General features: G+C 44.3%; 1 pseudogene; it reads right to left on the minus strand.

Annotated features, from left to right (window-relative positions):
* Positions 1-6,117: 6,117 nt before the first annotated feature.
* The window catches only part of LOC129841048 (uncharacterized), a 73,781-nt pseudogene continuing 53,515 nt past the window's right edge, over positions 6,118-26,383 (minus strand).

Below are 26,383 nucleotides of genomic sequence, written 5' to 3' on the forward strand. Positions count from 1 at the left end.
AAACCTATGCTATACAATAAATATGTTATCAGACTGTCACCTGATGAGGTGTTTTCTTGGTTAGTGGCTATTTATTTCTTTATTTGGTCGAATTGGTGATAGCTAGTGATGGATTGGAAAAATAGTGGAGTAAAGAAAATGGTGTCTTTTGCTAACGTGGTTAGCTAATAGATTTACATATTGTGTCTTCCCTGTAAAACATTTTAAAAATCAGAAATGGTGGCTAGATTCACAAGAAGTTTATCTTTCATCTGGTGTCTTGGACTTGTGATTTAATGATATTTAGATGCTACAATTTACTTGTGACGCTATGCTAGCTATGCTAGTCAGTGGGGGGTGGTGGGGGGGGTGATCCCGGATCCGGGATTCGTAGCAACTAAAAGTTAACCCACTGTTCCCCGGTAGGCCATCATTGTAAATAAGAATTAGTTCTTAACTGATCTGCCTAGTTAAATAAAGGTTAAATAATAATTAGGCCCTAATCTATGGATTTCACATGACTGGGCAGGGGCCCAGCCAATCAGAATGAGTTTTTCCCCATGAAAGGGCTTTATTACAGACAGAAATACTCCTCAGTTTCATCAGCTGTCCGGGTGGCTGGTCTCAGATGATCCCGCAGGTGAAGAAGCCGGATGTAGAGCTCATGAAATGGGAATGAGCTGGCGTGGTTACACTTGGTCAGCAATTGTGAGACCGATTGGACACACTGCCAAATTATTTAAAACAATGTTGGAGGTGGCTTATGGTAGAGAAAAGTAACATTACATTCTCTGGCAACTACTCTGGTGGACATTCCTGCAGTCAGCATGCCAATTGCATGCTCCCTCAAAACCTGAGACATCTGTGGCATCGTGTTGAGTAACAAAACTGCACATTTGAGTGTTGCCTTTTATTGTTCCCCGCACAAGGTGCACCTGTGTAATTATTTAATATTTTTTTGACTCAAGACATTTCAGCTGTCGTTTTTTATTAATTTGTAGCAATACAAAAAGTAATCTGTTCGGGAACATTGTTTGTAACATGTTTTCACAACAAAGATATTTCATTAAACTGTTGCCAGCCCCTCTCTGTGTTTGAGAAAATAATGAAGAAGAGAGAGGAGGAGATAGAAACGCATGGTGGTGAGATATTCTGTAGTTAAAAGTAATGTCTCAGACAATTAATTATTAAAATAGAGTTAAAACCTGTTAGTGTGTAGGGGGCGCTATTTTCACTTTGGGAAAAAATCGTGTCCAATTTAAACGGCCTCGTACTCAATTCTAGATCGTACAATATGTATATTATTATTACTATTGGATAGAAACACTCTCAAGTTTCTAAAACCGTTTGAATTATATCTGTGAGTAAAGTACAGAACTCATTTTGCAGCAAACTTCCTGTCAGGAAGTGAAAAATCTGAAATCGAGGCTCTGTTCCAGGGCCTTCCTATTCATTTGCTTGAAATCTATGGATATACATGCACTTCATACGCCTTCCACTAGATGTCAACAGGCAGTGGGAGGTGGAATGGGGTGTCTAGCTTGATCTGAGGTCAAACGAGAGCTCTTGGAATGACGTGACCCCAATTTCCTTTGTCCAGCAAGGCGCGGGAAGGAACCCTGGATTGCCTTCTGAAAAGCTTTCGGTATAGACGGCTAATATCTCCGGCTTTGATTTTATTTGATACATGTGATAATATCATCGTAAAGTATGTTTTTTCAATATAGTTTTATCAGATTATTGAACGTTTATCGGGAGTTTTGGCGTTTTCCGTTCTCTGCGTTTGGTGAAGATGGACAACTAGCTTTGGTTGCTAATTCGACAGGAGAAGAGGACATTCTACAACCAAACAACGATTATTCTGGACAAAGGACTCATTGTACAAGATTCTGATGGAAGCTCAGCAAAAGTAGGAACCATTTATGATGTTATTTCGTATTTCTGTGGAAAATGTTTATTCCTATTTTCCGCCCTCATTGCAGGCGCTGTCTCGCTATAACGTAAGCTGTATGTCGTACTAAAGTTATTTTAAAAAATCTAACACAGTGGTTGCATTAAGAACTAGTATATCTTTCATTTGCTGTACAACATGCATTTTTTAGTAAAGTTTATGATGAGTTATTTGATTAGATTAGGTGACTGTCCAAAATATCTCCTGACAATTTTGTGCAGTTTGGCTACGTATTCACATTGTAAAACCACGATTTGTACGGATACATTAGCACATTTTCGAACAAAACATATATGTATTGCGTAACATGATGTTATAGGACTGTCATCTGATGAAGTTTGTCAAGGTTAGTGAATAATTTTATATCTTTTGCTGTTTTTTTGCGATCGCTACCTTTGCGGGGAATGAATGCGGTTGTGTGTTTGGCTATTGTAGTAAGCTAATATAATGCTATATTGTGTTTTCGCTGTAAAACACTTAAAACGTCTGAAATATTGGCTGGATTCACAAGATGTTTATCTTTCATTTGCTGTACACCATGTATTTTTCATTAATGTTTTATGGTGAGTATTTAGGTATTTCACGTTGCTCTCTGTAATTGTTCTGGCTGCTTTGGTGATATTTGTGATTGTAGCTGCAATGTAAAACTATGATTTATACCTGAAATATGCACATTTTTCAAACAAAACATAGATTTATTGTATAACATGTTATTAGACTGTCATCTGATGAAGTTGTTTCTTGGTTGGTGACTAATTCTATCTCTATTTGGGGGTTTTGTGCAAGCTACCTGTGCTGTGAAAGAAATGTCTGTGCTTTTTTGTATTTGGTGGTGAGCTAACATAAATATACATGGTGTTTTCGCTGTAAAACATTTAAAAATTCGGACATGTTGGCTGGATTCACAAGATGTTTATCTTTCATTTGCTGTATTGGACTTGTTAATGTGTGAAAGCTAAATATTTCAAAAAATATTTTTTGAATTTCGCGCGCTGCCTTTTCAGTGGAATGTGGGGGGGGTTCCGCTAGCGGTTAAAGGTTATTTCTCAGACAATTCATTATGAAAATATAAAGCTAGCCCAAATATTAGGCTATTCAACATCAAATACAAATGTATTGATGGATAACTCTGTAAGGCGCCTTGCACAATCAATGAACCAAACGCATCGCCTAGGTCTATACGTTATGAGTCCATGAGTCTATACGTTAAGACTCATGGATAAAAAGTTTGTAGCGTAGCATAAGCTAACCAGTCCATTCAGTATGCACACCAAGCACTTTACTAAATTTTACCAAAAGCCCTATGAAATGTGAATCTATCTGAGAAAGAAGGCCCCTTGCCTCCACTGATCTATCACCACTATTTTCAAGTGTGATGTCCTGTAGCACTCTCAGAACTGCTGGAAGCCTGTCCCTTAGATTACGGCATAAATCTCTGTAAGTCTCTGTAGTTCCCTGGGCGGCTGCTGTGGATACAGCTCTTTCTAAACTGCAAGCCACTTGAGATGAACGTAAGAGCCAGATATAAAGTTATAAAGCTTCTGCAGGAGAGCAAAAAAGTTAACTGGGTCAGGCACTGATTTTACAGTATCGAGAAGAACCAAATTCAGACAATGTGCATTATAGTGCACATAAAATGCAAATCTTGCACTGTTTTTAAACTGTGCAGACAGGACCCTCATCTGTGGATCTTGAAATGTCAGAAATCCACGTTAAATAATGTCATATCTCTATGGAAATGTATAATTAAGGGATCCACAAGATTAGATACTAACAGCTGCTAACTAAAATGTGTAGTTTAAAGTATAGGCCTGGCCTACCATTGGGTCCTTTAGGAACAGCATATCTGGTGTCTCTCTTATCTGATTAACTGTCTGTTAATGAAGACAAAGATCTAACGTTGACTTACACAGCGACTCATCTTTAGTAAAAGTTGTTCAGGAAACCTAGACTCGATGCTAAACCTTAAAACTTACTTCAAATATGATGCTTTCGCCAATTGTGAAAAGAGCTCATGGAGCTGTGGAAATATTCTCTCTTCTTCTTCTGTATGTTCTTCTTATTCTTATTCTTCTGTATCTCGAAAACCAACGTTAATATTCTCTCTTCCTTGATTTGAAAAATGTGCCGCCGAATGTCAAAATAAATGCTTCTTTCAACAAGAGGTGAAATGAGATGTCAATCAGCATCAAACTGCCAGTAGCGAATTACAATCAGATGCCCAATCAGATGTCAGAGGTGTCCAGTGCCACCCCGGACATCCCTCTAGCTATGCCCCTGGGGTTAAGTTTAGGAGTTAGGTTAAAGGGTTAAGGTTAGGGGAAGATTTAGCTAACATGCTAAGTAGTAGCAAAGTAGCTAAAAAGTAGTAAGTGGTTTAAAAGTAGCTAATTAGCTAAAATGCGCAAGTTGTCCGTGATGAGATTTAATATTATATAAATATGGCCGGGACCTTTTCCTGACCATGTGACCTGACTAGGAAAACCTCCAGGTCTTTAACTAAGGCCTGGAGCTTTCCCTGGTCAGGTCATGTATCGCTTCTCCTAGAATTAAAGGATATAAGGAAAGGAAGCCATTTAAGAGTATTGAGACACAGCCATGTGAGCCTCAGTGGCCTGGTCTGTCTGGGTCCTCCAGGCCAGCAAAGGGAGAAAAAAAACACATACCGCTTTGGGGACGCCAGACAAAATGGCATCCTATTCCCTATATAGTGCACTACTTTTGATCAGGGCCCACGGAGCTTTGGTCAAAATTAGTGTGTTATATAGGGAATAGGGTGCCATTTCAGACATACCCAGTCAAACACAACAGACAAGGAACCAGCAGCCCTATGAAATCATCAACAGTGTAAAAAAAACATATAGTAAAGACTATGTACACCTCACTCACTTTATATACAATTATTACACTCAGTTCTCTAATATCTCACACACAGGTACAGGGAAATGACCTGTGTGTAACGTCTGGAGAGTGATGGGTGTGGAGTCAGACGCAGAGAGCAGAAGGTAGACGGGAAAAACGCTTTAATGTCCTCTCGGCTAGTAACCAGTTAAAATCATGGGTGAAGCCCAAAACACAGGTGCAACAAAACCCAAAACCATAGTTACTAAAAACCCAGACAGCGAAAACCCAAAAGAACACAAACACCACATACGTCAAAATAACAACAAGCCCGCACAAACACCAGCGGGCTAAAGGAACTTAAATAACACCCATCCCAAAACCCCAACAAGGAACAGGTGAAAACAATTAGACAAAAACAAACGAAAAGGAAAAAGGGATCGGTGGCAGCTAGTAGACCGGTGACGACGACCGCCGAGCGCCACCCAAACAGGAAAGGGAGCCACCTTCGGTGGTATTCGTGACACTGTGAACCATTAACATTTCACAACAGACATCAAGGGGCAAACTATAGTCATTCAGTCACACACATACTCTCTCACCATCTCTCACTTCTCACTCTCTCTCTCTCTCTCTCTCTCTCTCTCTCTCTCACTCTCTCACGTTATCTCTCTCACACAGAACTTTGAGAGTTATTATCTGTACAATAAATAAGGAAAATTGCTTTTCATGATGTTTCAAAATTACACAAGCTGTTAAAGCGCAGACACACTGTGAGGATACCTGGATCATAGAGGGTTATGGGAAGAACACTGAGAGGATACCTGGATCATAGAGGGTTATGGGAAGAACACTGAGGCTTGAGGGAAGAAGAAGCACATGTTTGAATTCAATATAAATCTCAAGCACCACCCAGTCCAGTGAAGAATCATTAGTAGGAATCAAATAGAAAGATTCAGAGTGTAGAAAGTGAGTGAACAAACCAGCGACACACTGCAGTTATCAAATGGCTCCAGGTCAACAACCAATATATTAGATCTCACATTAATAACCTACTTCTGGTTTTCCATTCTGTTACTTCCCATACCCCTACCTCCTCAATCACACACCCACACACACACACTGTAGAATAAAATAATTCATTAATTCACACAAAGACAAGATGCTCATCGACTTCAGGTCGTAGTCATCATCATCATCTTCATCATCATCATCACCAGCTCCCCAGTTCCTAATAGTAATAATAAATAGTAAAAGCATCACTGAACAGTACCAGTCAAAGTCTCAGTAATGTCACTGGTGTTGATGTTGTTGTTGGTCAGTCAGCCCACTAGGGGGAGCCCATCCTAAGATTGTGCCTCCGGTAGGGGCAGCCCAGGAACGCAAGGTGTGCTCGGAGGAGCGATACCGTTCACCCCGCAACAAAGCAGTCCCTTGATTGATATAGCAGCTGAAGCGTCACCAACTCTGCCCCCATTGAGGTTCCGTTTGGGTCATCGGGGCAGAACGCAATGAGAAGTCGGCATTCCCTTCAAGCACATGGACGGAAAACTCAGACCAATCAGATAGCAGCCCGGACAGGAAATTACCTACTCTTGCTGTGTCAGGAGACCTGCTGCAGTCCATAGGCTCCCCCAGAGATAAAACCTTACTCTTCCAGAGGACCCAGAGACACCATGTCCGGGTCCAGAGGCAACCCTGAATCATCTGACACGCCCTCCACCATCCCTCCTTTATCCTTACTCCTTTCATCCTCCACCATCCCTCCCTTCTCCTTCCTCCTTTCATCCTCCACCATCCCTCCCTTCTCCTTCTTCCTTTCATCCTCCACCATCCCTCCCTTCTCCTTCCTCCTTTCATCCTCCACCATCCCTCCTTTCTCCTTCCTCTTTTCATCCTCCACCATCCCTCCCTTCTCCTTCCTCCTTTCATCCTCCACCATCCCTCCCTTCTCTTTCCTCCTTTCATCCTCCACCATCCCCACCATCCCTTCTTCCTTTCATCCTCCACCATCCCTCCCTTCTCCTTCTTCCTTTCATCCTCCACCATCCCTCCCTCCTCCTTCCTCCTTTCATCCTCCACCATCCCTCCTTTATCCTTCCTCTTTTCATCCTCCACCATCTCTCACTTCTCCTTCCTCCTTTCATCCTCCACCATCCCTCCCTTCTCCTTCCTCCTTTCATCCTCCACCATCCCTCCTTTATCCTTCCTCTTTTCATCCTCTACCATCCCTCCCTTCTCCTTCTTCCTTTCATCCTCCACTATCCCTCCCTTCTCCTTCCTCCTTTCATCCTCCACCATCCCTCCCTTCTCCTTCCTCCTTTCATCCTCCACTATCCCTCCCTTCTCCTTCCTCCTTTCATCCTCCACCATCCCTCCCTTCTCCTTCCTCCTTTCATCCTCCACCATCCCTCCCTTCTCCTTCCTCCTTTCATCCTCCACCATCCCTCCTTTATCCTTCCTCTTTTCATCCTCTACCATCCCTCCCTTCTCCTTCTTCCTTTCATCCTCCACTATCCCTCCCTTCTCCTTCCTCCTTTCATCCTCCACCATCCCTCCCTTCTCCTTCCTCCTTTCATCCTCCACCATCCCTCCCTTCTCCTTCTTCCTTTCATCCTCCACCATCCCTCCCTTCTCCTTCCTCCTTTTATCCTCCACCATCCCTCCCTTCTCCTTCATCCTTTCATCCTTCACCATCCCTCCCTTCTCCTTCCTCCTTTCATCCTCCACCATCCCTCCCTTTTCCTTCTCCTTTCATCCTCCTCCTCTTCCTCTTCCTCCCCCAAGCTCTGCAGGTCGGGGTCCCGGAGGAGGGGGGCAAGGGGTTGCCCCAGTTCGGGGGTGCAGGGGAGGGACTGCCAGCGGAGGGTGAGGTGAAGGTCTGGGGTTTTAGGTTGTCAATCTATGCATTTACATTAAGTATGTACACAGAGTCAAGGATTAATGAAATTATGTCTGTCTGTCTCTTAGTCTGTCTGTTATTGTATTTTAAATTAGAGCAGAGGACTGCAAGGTTGAGGAATGGTGTTCGATAGTCACCGACCAGGTTCTCAAAGGCAGCCAATGTCTAGACCAAAGTCCTACACACACAGAAAACCATCATCATCATCTTTTAATGTAGTCGACTAGCTGTCAATCAGTTTGTCTGACAAGGTGAAAAATATATACATGTTGTATTTCTACACAGTATTTACTCAATGGAGACACACACTGTGATAGAGTTCTACTCATTAAACATTAAAACAAGAAAGGAACCACTACAATGTACTGCATTGATTCAATACTCAAGTCCTCCACAGCAGTTACATGTGATTATGTTCAATAAGGGAAAGGAGGGTACTTCTTTTCTGGGTCAAAGTGGAAGAAAATAGTTCTATGGTGCTATTTGACAGTAGACCTACTGGGGTTGTGCAGTGGTGGTGAAAGGGTTGGGTTAAGGGTTTGTTCATACACTGTCCGTTTGTTGTGTGATAGTATTAAAGCATTGATTTAGGGTTGTGTGATCGTGTAAAACGGAAAAACATTGATTAACTGTGTGCCTGTCATTAACTGCCGTTCCTGGGCTGCCCCTACCGGAGGCACAGACTTAGGAAGGGCTCCCCCTAGTGGGCTGACTGACCAACAACAACATCAACACCAGTGACATTACTGAGACTTTGACTGGTTCTGTTTATTGTCGCTATTACTATTTATTATTACTATTAGGAACTGATGATGTTGATGATTACTACTACTACCTGAAGTGGATGAACAGCTTGTGTGTGCGTGTGCGTGTGCGGTGCGTGTGCGTGTGTTTGTGTGTGGGATCTTCTCACAGTACTAACCTGTAGTCTGGAATCTTCTCACAGCACTAACCTGTAGTCTGGAATCTTCTCACAGCACTAACCTGTAGTCTGGAATCTTCTCACAGCATTAACCTGTAGTCTGGAATCTTCTCACAGCACTAACCTGTAGTCTGGAATCTTTTCACAGCACTAACCTGTAGTCTGGAATCTTCTCACAGCACTAACCTGTAGTCTGGAATCTTCTCACAGCACTAACCTCTAGTCAGGAATCTTCTCACAGCACTAACCTGTAGTCTGGAATCTTCTCACAGCACTAACCAGTAGTCTGGAATCTTCTCACAGCACTAACCTGTAGTCTGGAATCTTCTCACAGTACTAACCTGTAGTCTGGAATCTTTTCTGCCAGACTAAAGTCTCCCACTACTGCAGTGAACACACCATTCTCACAGCGCACCAGACAGTTCTATGAGAGAGAGAGGAGAGAGAGGGCATATGAGTGTGTGTGAGAGATGAAATGAACGATTAGTGCAAGATGAAGTGAAGGGAGGTGTTCCTGTGTGTCTGTCTGGAGGCTGATGGGAGGAGCTATAGGAGTGCGGGCTCATTGTAGTGGCTGGAATGGAATCAATGGAAAAAGGTTAAACACGTTGTTTTCATGTGTTTTACGTGTTTGGTACCATTCCATTGATTAAATTTCAACCATTACAATGAGCCCTCTCTCGTATAGCTCCTCCCACCAGCCTCCTCTGATTTGAACAGTATAATGTAATAGTTTTTTTAAAGTAATGTACTTTCTGTTTGAAACAATGAGAGAGACTCAAATAATGAACAGATCTGTATTTTATCGAACGGGTGGCAACCCTAAATCTAAGTATTGCTGTTACATTGCACGACATTCAATGTTATGTCAGAATTATGTAAAATTCTGGCAAATTAGTTCGCAACGAGCCAGGCGGCCCAAACTGTTGCATATACTTTGACTCTGCGTGCAATGAAAACAAGAGAAGTGACACAATTTCCCTAGTTAATATTGCCTGCTAACATTCATTTATTTTAACTAAATATGCAGGTTTTAAAAAATATACTTCTGTGTATTGATTTTAAGAAAAGCAAAAGATGTTTATGGTTAGGTACATTCATGCAACGATTGTGCTTTTTTCGCGAATGCGCCTTTGTTAAATCATCACCCGTTTGGAGAAGTAGGCTGTGATTCGATGATAAATTAACATTTACCGCATTGATTATATGCAACGCAGGACAAGCTAGTGTCGTGTCTTTGGCTATGCCGGATTAAGTGATATGACATGCTATTCTATAAAATCCTTCCTCTGTAATAACTATTACCTGATTGAGCTAATCATGTAAATGCAATTAACTAGAAAGTCGGGGCACCACGAAACAATATTTATAGAGCTGTTATCTTCCGAATAAACTCTTCAAGACCTAGTAATATTTTACATCAATAGCAGTCAATATTAATCGTCACCTTATTTCAGTCTCATCTGAAAGTTGTAAATTCTTGATTATCTTCACGAACCCTGGCTAACAAGTTGAATCAGCAATACAAAATTGGGTTTAATTATTTATTTACTAAATACCTAACTAATCACACAGAATTACATATACACAGAATGAATCATACCTTGATTACAAATTATGTCATAAAGGAAATCGTCCCTAGCGGGCAGAACAGATATGACAGCTGGTTACACAAAAGAAAAGGGGGCTGGGTTTGAGTGAAAGAGCGGGAAGACTTGAGGAACAAAGAAAGAAGCCATGCTATCGTAAATACAGTATCCTATGTATTCTAAATTACCGCCCATTTGGAAAAGGAAAATGCAACAAATATTTACTCTGAGCTGCGCTTCAGTAGGTTGGTGGTAGTTGGAAGGCCGTGTTGCCCAACCGAGTCCTTTGTCCTTTGAAGAATGTCTCTGATGGTCAATTGGATAGTTGTAGTAATGTCGTTGGGTGGTAGATGGGATACTTTGTCTGTTCTTTCCTAATTTACGTTTGCAGCTGCTGTTGCTAACTCAACGTCTAGGAGTTATCACTTCTGTAGTGAATAAGAGTTCAAAGTTCATACCATTCACAACCAAAGCTCACGCTGATGTTGGCTTCGTTCTGTAGTTATTATCTGAACCATTCTGACATCGGACCGTCGTCCTCACATCATCGGAACAGGAAGTTACATTTTTGTCAATGGCTTATATAGTGGAGGGAGAAAAGGGGTGTGTTTCATAATTTACAACCTATGTCTGTTCACATGGGCGGGCCACTGAGTCGGGCCTAATTCACTCATGAAAACCCAATTCTCACATTTTAGAAGCTAAAATCACATTTCATCCCATCACGAATAATTTCATATTCAAACATTTGAATTGAACAACAATTCTAGGTGAATCCGATAACTGCGATAACTCCGATAAACTCTACTGTGGAAAGAGTTATGTCATTCTATCATTGATGAGAATGTGCCAGATGACAACCGAACTGACATAATATACCTTAAGTACCACCGCATATGTTCAATTGGTCGGATTACCAGAATATAGTTAATTTCCCCCCAACTTCTGATGTTCCCAGAATCTCTATGTTAACCAAGGGGGTTTCTAATGTCACATCAGTAGAGTAGAGAGAGGAAAAAGGGGGGAAAATGTATTTATGACTGTCATAAACCTACCCCCAGTCCAACGTCATGACACTAGTAATATCATTAACTATGTGTAGTTAACTAGTGAATATGTGAAGATTGATTGTTTTTTATAAAATACGTTTAATACTAGCAACTTACCTTGGCTCCTTGCTGCACTCGCGTAACAGGTGGTCAGCCTGCCACGCAGTTTCCTCGTGGAATGCAATGTAAACGGCCATAATCGGCGTCCAAAAATGCAGATCACCGATTGTTATGAAAACTTGAAATCGGCCCTAATAGATCAGCCATGCCGATAAACTGGCAAAGGATGAAGGTTGGCCTGGCTGGAAAAAGAAGGGTAAAAAAGAAGACATTCTACTTGGTAACACTGGAGGGCAGCCAAGCTCTTCAGCCAAGACAGAGAACACCAGACATTAACTCTTATCTCCTCTCACAATTTACAGGATATGATGTTCAGAAATGTCATTTAGCTTAACTACTTACAGGATGAACATAGGTTTTGCTTGTGACTCTTAGTGACAACCACAAAGACTGACTTGGGTATTGCACATTTTGAGAGTCAAGAATGTAATATTTTCCTGTATGAGGGCATGTATTTCTGTATTGTACATAAGACTTGAACTACAGCATGACTCCCCTTTACAATAGACATAATACTAGTAATACAGCCCCGCAGAATCTAATGAACATAATACAAACATCTAAACCTGTCAGTTTAAACTAGAGATGTCTGTTTTTCTGCTGAGTCTCAATCCACCGGTTCCGCAGGAAGTAGTTTGGAGGATTGGGGTACTGCGATTTATTTGCTGACTGTATTTGAATGTATTTTAGTGTTTACCAGCATTTGTAACTTGAGTTTGATCATTTCTGTACAAAACTGTTCTTCTACATCCACCCAAGTCTCTGTCACCAACACTACAACTGTACCTATAGTTAGTATTACATCCACCCAGGTCTCTGTCACCAACACTACAGCTGTACCTGTAGTTAGTACTACATTCACCCAGGTCTCTGTCACCAACACTACAGCTGTACCTGTAGTTAGTACTACATCCACCCAGGTCTGTCACCAACACTACAGCTGTACCTGTAGTTAGTATTACATCCACCCAGGTCTCTGTCACCAACACTACAGCTGTACCTGTAAATAGTACTACATCCACCCAGGTCTCTGTCACCAACACTACAGCTGTACCTGTAGTTAGTACTACATCCACCCAGGTCTCTGTCACCAACACTACAGCTGTACCTGTAGTTAGTACTACATCCACCCAGGTCTCTGTCACCAACACCACAGCTGTACCTGTAGTTAGTACTACATCCACCCAGGTCTCTGTCTCCAACACTACAACTGTACCTGTAGTTAGTACTACATCCACCCAGGTCTCTGTCACCAACACTACAGCTGTACCTGTAGTTAGTACTACATCCACCCAGGTCTCTGTCACCAACACTACAGCTGTACCTGTAGTTAGTACTACATCCACCCAGGTCTCTGTCACCAACACTACAGCTGTACCTGTAGTTAGTACTAATATCCACCCAGGTCTCTGTCACCAACACTACAGCTGTACCTGTAGTTAGTACTAATATCCACCCAGGTCTCTGTCACCAACACTACAGTTGTACCTGTAGTTAGTACTACATCCACCCAGATCTCTGTCACCAACACTACAGCTGTACCTGTAGTTAATACTACATCCACCCAGGTCTCTGTCACCAACACTACAGCTGTACCTGTAGTTAATACTACATCCACCCAGGTCTCTGTCACCAACACTACAGCTGTACCTGTAGTTAGTACTAATATCCACCCAGGTCTCTGTCACCAACACTACAGCTGTACCTGTAGTTAGGACTACATCCACCCAGGTCTCTGTCACCAACACTACAGCTGTACCTGTAGTTAGTAATACATCCACCCAGGTCTCTGTCACCAACACTCAGCTGTACCTGTAGTTAGTACAACATCCACCCAGGTCTCTGGCACCAACACTACAGCTGTACCTGTAGTTAGTACTACATCCACCCAGGTCTCTGTCACCAACACTACAGCTGTACCTGTAGTTAGTACTACATCCACCCAGGTCTCTGTCACCAACACTACAGCTGTAACTGTAGTTAGTACTACATCCACCCAGGTCTCTGTCACCAACACTACAGCTGTACCTGTAGTTAGTACTACATCCACCCAGGTCTCTGTCACCAACACTACAGCTGTACCTGTAGTTAATACTACATCCACCCAGGTCTCTGTCACCAACACTACAGCTGTACCTGTAGTTAGTACTACATCCACCCAGGTCTCTGTCACCAACACTACAGCTGTACCTGTAGTTAGTACTACATCCACCCAGATCTCTGTCACCAACACTACAGCTGTACCTGTAGTTAGTAATACATCCACCCAGGTCTCTGTCACCAACACTCAGCTGTACCTGTAGTTAGTACTACAACCACCAGAGGGCCACCTTTGACCCTGTCCCTGTATCTAAGCAGGGGTTCATAAACTTTTTCAGCCTGAGACACAAATTAGAAATTTGTGTATACAGCTATGCGTAAATATTGGTACATTTCATTGCCCTTATGCCTAAAACAAATGCAATATAAACAAAAACAAATCAAATTTATTTCAATAACCATATAAATAGCTATTCATGTTTATTTTTCCCCATTAAAAAGACTCATATCTGTCTAGGCTTGAACTGTTGATGTTAAAATACAGTAAATCATTTTCATTCTGAACCCGAATAAACTGATTGATCACATCACACAGATGAATAACAGTACACACACACACACACACACACACACACACACACAGACACACTCCGTTTTTGATCGTGCAACCCTAAGTAACAGTACAGATGAAAAATGATCAGGCACACTGTACATCTTACTGTAGAAAGTATTGTTGAAAAAGTCTAAGTTGGAACTGCTGCTGTTAAAATACTCATTACTCAGCACTTCCCCGCACAAAACACATTGTGGGAGCGCCTTGTTATTCCTCAAAGTTTGTTTGAAACCAAGAGAGAGAAACTCATGGCTGTATTTGCGTTTCATGACGATTGAGCTCAGTCAGGACTGGAGTGATGGCGAGCAGGAACGACAAGTCAGTGGCTGACAGCGCATCATCTGCTGCTGGACGAAGTGCTGCAGTTTGTGGGTGCGGAGGGATCTTCAAGAAAACTGCAGAAAAAAAAGATCCGGTAACCCGCGAAACGCACGAGCATCTCCAACACGCACAGCTGCTAAACTGAGCAGAGACCGTTGCTAAGCAGAGACCGTTGCTAAGCAGAAAGCATTGCTAAGCAGAGAGCGTTGCTAAGCAGAGCGCGTTGCTAAGTAGAGACCGTTGCTAAGCAGAGACCGTTGCTAAGCAGAGACCGTTGCTAAGCAGAGACCGCTGCTAAGCAGAGACCGTTGCTAAGCAGAGACCGTTGCTAAGCAGAGACCGCTGCTAAGCAGAGACCGCTGCTAAGCAGAGACCGCTGCTAAGCAGAGACCGTTGCTAAGCAGAGACCGCTGCTAAGCAGAGACCGCTGCTAAGCAGAGACCGTTGCCAAGCAGAGAGCAGTTGTACTTGGACAAATCAATTCCAGAAATAAATGAAATAATGATACAGTTACTCTGACACGTCGGGACCCATACTTTAAAAAAGGCTGATCTAAGGATCTGAGCTGTCTCTCCTCCTGTGGAATAGAGTAGAGCTATAGAGTTGTGTAATAGTTCATGTAGGTAGATGTCATGTGCAATCGGTTGTGCTATGATAATGAGAGTTAATGACTATAGATACTGGTATGTATGTGTATATTCTGTTGTACTAAGACACTTTAAATAAACAGTTTTTTGTTGCTGTCATAATACACTACGTGGAAGTTTTTCTTCCCACTTCATATTCGATCATATTATGTTTTAATTGAATTTCCCTTTTAAATCTCTGAAACTGTGGAGATCTTAGCTCTGTCTCAATTAATCTTTCCTTCAGTCCTCGCATCCTCTCTCCTCGCCCCCTTCACAAAACTCATTGGATAATATGTTCCAAGTGGAGGGACCTTGGACCTTCTCTTCTAATAGGGTTGACAAAGAGGAGAGGAGATAGGATGCAAGGAATCCCAGAAATAAGTGATTGAGACTTAGCCCTTTTCAGAGGATTGGCCGAACAGAGTGCTTTCACAGTAACTTGGCCTAGACCTCAAAGAACAAGCAAAAGCACACGTGTGAAGTTCCCCCTAAAAAAAAGCTGACTGGCAGAAATACCTATTGAGAAAGATTGAGACCTACATTTCCCACACAAAACCCTGAATAACTATCCACACTGATAGAAAAAAAGCCCCTATGTGGCTAGTCTGTTGTGGCGTTGCTAGCTAGTCTGTTGTGGGGTTGCTAGCTAGTCTGTTGTGGGGTCACTAGCTAGTCTGTTGTGGGGTTTCTAGCTAGTCTGTTGTGGGGTTGCTAGCTAGTCTGTTGTGGGGTCACTAGCTAGTCTGTTGTGGGGTTGCTAGCTAGTCTGTTGTGGGGTTGCTAGCTAGTCTGTTGTGGGGTTGCTAGCTAGCCTGTTGTGGGGTTGCTAGCTAGTCTGTTGTGGGGTTGCTAGCTAGTCTGTTGTGGGGTTGCTAGCTAGTCTGTTGTGGGGTTGCTAGCTAGTCTGTTGTGGGGTTGCTAGCTAGCCTGTTGTGGGGTTGCTAGCTAGCCTGTTGTAAGGGTAGCTATCTAGCCTGTTGTATGCTCACTAGCTAGTCTGTTGTGGGGTTGCTAGCTAGCCTGTTGTAAGGGTAGCTATCTAGCCTGTTGTAGGCTCACTAGCTAGTCTGTTGTGGGGTTGCTAGCTAGCCTGTTGTGGGGTTGCTTGCTAGTCTGTTGTGGGGTTGCTAGCTAGTCTGTTGTGGGGTTGCTAGCTAGTCTGTTGTGGGGTTGCTAGCTAGCCTGTTGTAAGGGTAGCTATCTAGCCTGTTGTAGGCTCACTAGCTAGTCTGTTGTGGGGTTGCTAGCTAGCCTGTTGTAAGGGTAGCTATCTAGCCTGTTGTAGGCTCACTAGCTAGTCTGTTTTGGGGTTGCTAGCTAGCCTGTTGTAAGGGTAGCTATCTAGCCTGTTGTAGGCTCACTAGCTAGTCTGTTGTGGGGTTGCTAGCTAGTCTGTTGTAAGGGTAGCTATCTAGCCTGTTGTAGGCTCACTAGCTAGTCTGTTGTGGGGTTGCTAGCTAGCCTGTTGTAAGGGTAGCTATCTAGCCTGTTGTAGGCTCACTAGCTAGTCTGTTGTGGGGTTGCTAGCTAGCCTGTTGTAAGGGTAGCTATCTAGCCTATTGTAGGGTCAATAGCTAGCCTGTTGTGGGGTTGCTAGCTAGCCTGTTGTAAGGGTAAATATCTAGCCTATTGTAGGGTCAATAGCTAGTCTGTTGTGGGGTTGCTAGCTAGCCTGTTGTAAGGGTAGCTATCTAGCCTATTGTAGGGTCACTAGCTAGTCTGTTGTGGGGTTGCTAGCTAGCCTGTTGTAAGGGTAGCTATCAAGCCTATTGTAGGGTCAATAGCTAGCTTATTGTAAGGCCTTGTAAGGCCTTGTAGGTCTGTAGGTCAAGAAAGATCATCTGTTAACAAGAAATGGTATCGGACTTCAAATAAGTCACATGGTACCACAGTGGAGTGTCAGGAGGAGACCTTCTAATCCTGACCACTCTTCGACTTCTCCTTTTCTTTCACCATACGTTCCTCTTCATCTTTCACTTTCCCTGTTGTTGTTGTGGAATATGCAAACTGTATGTCAAATCTAAAGATTGTGCTGCATTAGCAGACTCAGGTCAGGGCCCGTATTTATCACATCTCAGAGGAGAAGTGCTGATCTAGGATCTGTTTGACACTGTCAATTATCTTGTAATCTTTTGGGCTAACCACATTGGAACACTAATCTTTAAGGACAAGAACTGGCAGTGGTTTGAGCAAAGTATACTGCTATTGTTTTCAGGAATGTTAACCTACGGCAGGGACAGGAGGGGTGGAAGGAGAAATGGGTGGGATGATGAGAAAGATAGGAGGGATGATAGGAGGGACAGGAGGTGTGATAGGAGGGACGGTATGGGTGATAGGAGAGACGGTATGGGTGATAGGAGAGACGGTAGGGGTGATAAGAGAGACGGACAGGCGGTAGGGGTGAAAAGAGAGATGGAGAGGGGTGATAGGAGAGACGAAAGGGGTAGAAGGGGTGATAGGAGAGACGAAAGGGGTAGAAGGGGTGATAGGAGAGACGAAAGGAGTAGAAGGGGTGATAGGAGAGACGAAAGGGGTAGAAGGGGTGATAGGAGAGACGAAAGGGGTAGAAGGGGTGATAGGAGAGACGAAAGGGGTAGAAGGGGTGATAGGAGAGACGAAAGGGGTAGAAGGGGTGATAGGAGAGACGAAAGGGGTAGAAGGGGTGATAGGAGAGACGAAAGGGGTAGGAGGGGTGATAGATGAGACAAATGAGAGACAGGAGGGACAGAAGTGTTGATAGGAGAGACAGGAACAGTGATAGGAGAGACAGGAACGGTGATAGGAGAGACGGGAGGGGTGATAGGAGGGATGGGAGGGGTGATAGGAGAGACAGGAAGGATGATTGGAAAGACAGGAAGGGTGATAGGAATGGACGGGAGGGGTGATGGGAGGGGTGATAGGAGAGACAGGAAGGATGATCGGAAAGACACGAAGGGTGATAGGAGGGACGGGAGGGGTGATAGGAGGGACGGGAGGTGTGATAGGAGAGACAAGGGGTGATAGGAGAGACGAGAGGGGTGATAGGAGAGTTGTGAGTGGTGATAGGAGAGATGAGACGGGTGATAGGAGATCCAGGAGAGAGGGGGGGTGATAGGAGAGATGAGAAGGGTGATAGTAGAGATGAGAGGGGTGATAGGAGAGATGAGACGGGTGATAGGAGATCCAGGAGAGAGGGGGGGTGATAGGAGAGATGAGAAGGGTGATAGTAGAGATGAGAGGGGTGATATGAGAGACGAGGGGGTGATTGGAGGAACGGGAGGGGTGATAGGAGAGACGAGATGGCTGAAACGAGGGACAGGAGGGGTGATTGGAGAGACGAGTGGTTATAGGAGAGACAAGAGGGGTGATAGGAGAGACAAGAGGGGTGATAGGAGAGACAAGAGGGGTGATAGGAGAGACGAGAGGGGTGATAGAAGTGACAGAAGGGGTGATGGAAGAGTATGGAGAGGTGATAGGAGAGACGAGAGGGGTGATAGGCAAAACAGGAGAGACAGGAGGGGTGATAGGAGAGACGAGAGAGACAGGAGGGGTGATAGGAGAGACGAGAGAGACAGGAGGGGTGATAGGAGAGACGAGGGGGTGATAGGAGGAACGGGAGGTGTGATAGGAGAGACGAGAGGGCTGAAAGGAGAGACAGGAAAGGTGATTGGAGGGATGAGAGGAGAGACAAGAGGGGTGATAGGAGATACAAAAGGGGTGATAGGAGAGACGAGAGGGGTGATAGAAGTGACAGAGGGGGTGAGGAGAGATGAGAGGGGTGATAGGAGACACAGGAGAGACAGGAGGGGTGATAGGAGAGACGAGCGGGTGATAGGATGAACGGGAGGTGTGATAGGAGAGAAGAGAGGGCTGAAAGGAGAGACAGGAAGGGTAATTGGAGGGATGAGAGGAGTGATAGGAATGGACAGGAGGGGTGATAGGAGGGATGGGTGATAGGAGAGACGAAAGGGGTGAAAGGAGAGACAGGAGAGACAGGAGGGGTGATAGTTGCGACAGGAGGGGTGATAGTTGCGACAGGAGGGGTGATAGGAGACAGGAGGGGTGATAGGAGACAGGAGGGGTGAAAGGAGAGACGGGAGGGTTGATAGGAGAGTTGTGAGTGGTGATTGGAGAGACGAGAGGGGTGATAAGAGCGATAGGAAGGGTGATAGGAGAGACAGGAAGGATGGTCGGAAAGACAGGAAGGGTGATAGGAGGGACGGGAGGTGTGATAGGAGAGACGAGGGGTGATAGGAGAGACGAGAGGGGTGATAGGAGAGTTGTGAGTGGTGATTGGAGAGACAGGAGGGGGGTTATGAATGGACAGGAGGGTTGATAGGAGGAATGGGTGATAGGAGATCCAGGAGAGAGGGGGGGTGATAGGAGAGATGAGAAGGGTGATAGTAGAGATGAGAGGGGTGATAGGAGAGATGAGACGGGTGATAGGAGATCCAGGAGAGAGGGGGGGTGATAGGAGAGATGAGAAGGGTGATAGTAGAGATGAGAGGGGTGATATGAGAGACGAGGGGGTGATTGGAGGAACGGGAGGGGTGATAGGAGAGACGAGATGGCTGAAAGGAGGGACAGGAGGGGTGATTGGAGAGACGAGTGGTTATAGGAGAGACAAGAAGGGTGATAGGAGAGACAAGAGGGGTGATAGGAGAGACAAGAGGGGTGATAGGAGAGACAAGAGGGGTGATAGGAGAGACAAGAGGGGTGATAGGAGAGACAAGAGGGGTGATAGGAGAGACGAGAGGGGTGATAGGAGAGACGAGAGGGGTGATAGAAGTGACAGAAGGGGTGATGGGAGAGTATGGAGAGGTGATAGGAGAGATGAGAGGGGTGATAGGCAAAACAGGAGAGACAGGAGGGGTGATAGGAGAGACGAGAGAGACAGGAGGGGTGATAGGAGAGACGAGGGGGTGATAGGAGGAACGGGAGGTGTGATAGGAGAGACGAGAGGGCTGAAAGGAGAGACAGGAAAGGTGATTGGAGGGACGAGAGGAGAGACAAGAGGGGTGATAGGAGATACAAAAGGGGTGATAGGAGAGACGAGAGGGGTGATAGAAGTGACAGAGGGGGTGAAAGGAGAGATGAGAGGGGTGATAGGAGACACAGGAAAGACAGGAGGGGTGATAGGAGAGACGAGCGGGTGATAGGATGAACGGGAGGTGTGATAGGAGAGAAGAGAGGGCTGAAAGGAGAGACAGGAAGGGTGATTGGAGGGATGAGAGGAGTGATAGGAATGGACAGGAGGGGTGATAGGAGGGATGGGTGATAGGAGAGACGAAAGGGGTGAAAGGAGAGACAGGAGAGACAGGAGGGGTGATAGTTGCGACAGGAGGGGTGATAGTTGCGACAGGAGGGGTGATAGGAGACAGGAGGGGTGATAGGAGACAGGAGGGGTGAAAGGAGAGACGGGAGGGTTGATAGGAGAGTTGTGAGTGGTGATTGGAGAGACGAGAGGGGTGATAAGAGCGATAGGAAGGGTGATGGGAGAGACAGGAAGATAGATAGGAGAGACGGTGGCAGGGATGTGTGATGTGAAATCACATGATTTCACGATAAAATGTTTTGGCAGTGAGGGTGTGTAATGTGAGGTGTCCTACGATGAACGTCAACAAGATGCGTGACCAGCATTGTTAAAAAGACCTACACAAAAGTTCCATCTAACTGAATTGTCTGTATGCTGAGAAACAGTGATGCACTAAACAAACAATGTGTGACTATGTGCTCTTTGCCACCTGGTTCACAACAATGGTTTCAGTTCTGTACCCTCCTCATAACCACCATTAACCACAAAAAAAACGGTTTTTATTCAATCTGAACATACCGGTTGATGTCTTAAAGAAACAATAGCAAAGCACTCGCCGCTACTGTTTTGGTAGAGAAATGAGGTACAGGCCTGGAGAAATTCATGGACAGACCTATGGCTACTACAAGGACTGACCATCCATGATATAAACAAGTACAGTTTAACCATGTCTTGAGGCTATACAGTGTTAGTTTACATTTACATGTGTGATGTGCATGTCTTCATTCACCCAGGTATATGTATCTGTCTCCAGGTGCCACACACTGCAGTTAGGGGCGGGGCTTGGCTGATACACACCTTGCGTTGGGTCAGTCTACAAATCTCCATGATGTGTGAAGGTTGGTGTGCCCTGGGAGGATGGAAGCTGAGATGGTGTCAGTTTTATTCAATGCCAGTGTGGCCTGCTGGCGTTTGTATGTGTAGTGGTGTGTGGGTAAAATCACTAGGGAAGCCCCCCCCCCAAAAAAATCCATATTAAAATCTATGTGTTGTGATATTGCGTTGTTTTCTCTATAACCTGTTAATTCATCAACCTTGAGACTGTGATATATAGGCATAAGGCCGAGACAATAAGACAGTGGCAGAATAAATTCAACCCCACCTTTGATTCATCACAAAACCGGATAACAACCTCTGTCCAGTGAGTCCATAAAGCATATTCCATGTACAGTAACAGACAGTTACATGACCTACAGCATGGTCAAGCAAGTTCATGTTTTAGGACCACTAAACAACTAAACTACTATTGATTTAGAACCACAGAGAGTTACCGCAAGTCACAAAGAAAACCGGAGCTGCCTCCACTATTCCAGCACTATTTCAACTTCAACATTTCAACATAATCAAATCACCTCTGCTTAGTCTAATACAGTGACACACAGAATTGCTTTTCATATAAAAGTTCTACCCAGTCAGTGACCACACCCACCTGAGCACAGACATTATGCCAGCGTTGTGGAGCGCCACCTTTTGCCAGAGTGCATAAAACCCCTCGCGACGAAATTCACATTAGACCAAGCAGATGGACGGTGTTGAACCAGACGTCACAAATGGTTAGACTCTACCAGACCAGTACACGGACGGTAAGCTGGATGTGTAAAATGGTTAGACTTCACATTAGACCAGCGTGACCGACAGCGTGAGCTGGAAGGTACGAAATGGTTAGAAACTCTGAAACTTTCAACAGAGAAGAAGAAAATATCTATTAGACCAAGCAAGGCGGACAATGTTGAACCGAACGTCACAAATGGTTAGACTCTACCAGACCAGTATACATGCAGCGTGAGCTGAATACATCACAAATGGTCAGGAACTCTCGACGAGTGAAGAATATAGACTAAACATTCACAGTCTGCAGCTCAATATGTAAAATAGTCTAGGAAACTCAACCCAAGATGAGAAAAGAAAAAAAATGCTCTATCGAACGACCATTGGTACGTCTGGAAGATCCATTCTAACATACACTCTGAGACCAACCTACTACAACTACAAAGGACATGGTGATCTCTGGTGGAAAACCATAGACTTTCTGTCGACTGACTCCACAGACTGATCAGGCGCTTTCAACAGAGCGAGACGACAAAGACATAGGAGCGTAAATATGTGTTGCATTTCTAATGAGCGGTTGTTAGGGTGCTAAATATCCATATTTACAATGAGCGTATTATTCAACTGTATGTACAATAGTTGAATTCCTTTGTCTCTTCTTCTCCTGCTCTTTCTTCCCCCCTTTCATTGTGTAACAAGCTGTCATATCGGGTTATTCCACTTGGGACTTTTCATTGCATCATGTTAGTAACCAATATATTATGTATCCTGTGTGTGTGTTTATGTAACTCTGTGTGATTATTTAGTTAGTAAATAAATAATTAAGCCAATTTGTGTATCGCTGATTCATCATGGAGACTAGAGTTCGTGCAGATTTATAGGATATTACGCTGTTCAGAATGAGACTGTTGAGGTAATAATGATGATTGATGTATGACGGCTATGATATCGAGATATTTCTTAAATAAACTTTTCCTGTGGTGCCCCAGATTACTACTTAACTAATTGTTATATAATTAATTTAATTGCGTAATAATTGAACGTGGTATGTAATTATTCAATGAATAGCAGTCATCACATTAATGACAGTCACGACACGACAACACACTGCGCAATTTAGACTAAGAATGCATTGAGATACCGATCTTTCATTACCATGAAACAGGAAAACAGGGACAAATGCGGGTTGTAATGAGAAGAGTTATTACAGGCAATAAAAGGCCCCGTTTGTAAATGTACATTCTAATCGTGATGGTGTGTGCCAGGTTGAGAAGATTGAATTCAAGTGATAGACTCAAAGTAAAGCACTAAGGACTGTTATTCTAAGTTTGGGTTGGATAATTTATCAAATGTTTTAATTATGATGAGGATAAAGCGAGAGAGAGCGCTACTCTCAAAATGTGTGGGGTGGGTGCACTGGTCGAACTTGTTGGGTCTTGAGAGGGGTTTTCTCTCTAGAAACCATATATTTAAGTGTCCTCCAAGAGGGAGGTTATTAGAGAACTCACTGGAAGATATCTTGAGTGAACCGTGAAGAGGTTTTTGTTAAACAATGTTATCATAATCCTAATGCATGTGGATTGCTGGATGATACAGTACAATTAGTTGCATACAAGGCTCATAGTCTTTGTCCTGCCTTAAAACCCAAGAATGAAAATGAAGGAGACGGGCATGGAGACCAGCATCCCATGGCCATAGAACGGAGCGGATGGACGGTTCTTCAAAGCCTTAGTTGCACAAAGGGTGGTGTGAAATTATTAAACATGTATTTTCTCTCTTTCCTGTTCAAGTCAATCTGTTTTTAGGTGCCTTGGAAAATAAGAGTGATCATTGATCCAGAGGGATTGGTGTAAAAAATAAAAAAATAAAAACGAACGTGAAGCTATAGAAGAATAGTGCTGACACAAGCAACTAACATAGACAATCACCCACAAAATACTCAAGGAATATGGCTGCCTAAATATGGTTCCCAATCAGAGACAACGATAAACAGCTGCATCTAATTGAGAACCAATCTAGGAAACCATAGACATACAAAACACCTAGACTAGTTACAACCCCATAAACATACAAAAACCCTAGACAGGACAAAAAACATATATCACCCTTGGGAGACTCAGGCGGGAGACTCAGGCGGCGCTGGACAGGCGGGAGACTCAGGCGGCGCTGGACAGGAGGAAGACTCTGGCGGCGCTGAGCAGGAGGATGACTCTGGCGGCGCTGAGCAGGCGGGAGCACCTGTAGTGAGGAGACGGAGAGACAGCCTGGTGCAGGGGGCTGCCACCGGAGGCATGGTGCGTGGAGGAGGCACCGGGTAGACAGAACCATGGAGGCGCACTACAGGTCTGGAGCACCGAGCCTGCCCAACCCTACCTGGCTGAATGCTCCCCGTAGCCAGGCCAGTGCGGCGAGGTGGAATTGCCCGCACTGGGCTGTGCTGGCGAACCGGGGACACCATGCGTAGGGCTGGTGCCATGTACCCCGGCCCGAGGAGACGCACTGGAGACCAGATGCGCTGAGCCGGCTTCATGGCACCTGGCTTGATGCCCACTCTAGCCCGGCCGATACGAGGCGCTGCTATGTACCGCACCGGGCTATACCTGCTCACCGGGGACACCGTGTGCCTCACGGCATAACACGGTGCCTGCCCGGTCCACCTCTCTCCACGGTAAGCATGGGGAGTGGGCTCGGGTCTCCTACCCGACTTAGCCACACTCCCCGTGTGCCACCCCCCCCCAAGACATTTTTGGGGCTGCCTCTCTGGCTTCCAGCCGCGCTTTCGTGCAGCCTCCTCATACCGCCGCCTCTCCGCTTTCGCTGCCTCCAGCTCAGCCTTGGGGCGGCGATACTCTCCAGCCTGTGCCCAGGGTCCCTTGCCGTCCAGAATCTCCTCCCAGGTCCAGGAGTCCTGCGATCGCTGCTGCTGCCCGTTACCACACTGCTTGGTCCTTGGTTGGTGGTGGGTGATTCTGTCACGATTGTCGTCTGTAGAAAGAGGTGAGGAGGACCAAAGTGCAGCGTTGTATGTGTTCATCATGAATTTAATAAACAGAGAACACTGAACGAACTATACAAAAAAAAAAAAAAAACGAAAGTGAAGCTATATAAGAATAGTGCTTACACAAGCAACTAACATAGACAATCACCCACGAAATACTCAAGGAATATGGCTGCCTAAATATGGTTCCTAATCAGAGACAACGATAAACAGCTGCCTCTAATTGAGAACCAATCTAGGCAACCATAGACATACAAAATACCTAGACTAGTTACAACCCCATAAACATACAAAAACCCTAGACAGGAGAACATATATCGCCCTTGTCACACCCTGACCTACCAAAAATAATGAAGAAAACAAATAATACTAAGGTCAGGGCGTGACATGATCACTTTGGGGCAGAGGTCAGGTCAGATGAAGTGAGGAAGAACAGATATAACTAAGGATCTGTCTAGCAACAGAGATGCATTGGCTGTTCAGATGTGGTGGAGCAGACTAAGCATTAGAGAAGGGGTTAAATATCAGTGCTTGTGTGAATATGATCTTGGTCTTATGTAGCTGTATCGACCCAATGGGTGAATAAACTTGGTTTGAGCTTTATTACGCGTCCGTGAAATTTTATAAGGTTAATTTAGAACCTAACATCATAAAATATATAATAATGAATCAACCAATTATAAGCATTTATAATGTCTTTATGGAAGTTTTTATGAAGTGTATAACATGACAAATATATTATATATCATGTAGTATTCAAAGGATACCTAATTAATCAATCAAGTTTTTGTAGGCTGTATCACGCATTATGCAAAAAGCTAACAACAAGATCATTTTTTGCAGTATGGTCATTTACAGTAAAATGGCAGCCAAAACCTAACATGGCTGCCCAAACTAAGGATGACACAATGCCAACAGTCTCTATGCCTCTGGAATATCATTGTGAGGCACAGCCTGTAAAAAACAATCATATTTTTCTTGTCAAATAATTTTTCTGCCTTCTCTCTGACTCGCTCACAAAATATAGTTGCAGAAATATTATTTAATAATCTTTTGCTGTATTACTTTGTTTTTGAATTAGTGTTGTTGCTTGTACCAGGACGCATTTATGCATTTGTTGACATGCATCCAAGGACTCCTTGACTTGCATTGCATACCCTCACTGCAGAAACATTTTCTCATGAAATCATGTGACTTATAGTTAGAGAAAAGGATTCCTGCAACCGTGCCCTTCTACAAGCAGGAAACAAGTTGTGGACGAACCAGAAATGTGGCATGTCTGTTTGATATTAAGCCTAGAAAATGACTCTGTCAATTATCTTGTCATCTTTTTGGCTAACCACATTGCAACATGATAATCTTTAGCAAGACATGAACTGGCAGAACAGGTTTAAGCTAAGTATTGTGCCATTGTTTTCAGGAAGGTCTACCAATGGCAAGGACTGGATATGTGACAGGAGAGACAGGATGAGGGACAGGAGGGGTGATGGGAGAGACAGGATGAGGGACAGGAGGGGTGATGGGAGAGACAGGAGGGGTGATAGGAGAGACAGGATGAGGGACAGGAGGGGTGATAGGAGAGACAGGA

The sequence above is a fragment of the Salvelinus fontinalis genome, chromosome 42, assembly GCF_029448725.1.
Source record: "Salvelinus fontinalis isolate EN_2023a chromosome 42, ASM2944872v1, whole genome shotgun sequence".
Lineage (NCBI taxonomy): Eukaryota > Metazoa > Chordata > Actinopteri > Salmoniformes > Salmonidae > Salvelinus > Salvelinus fontinalis.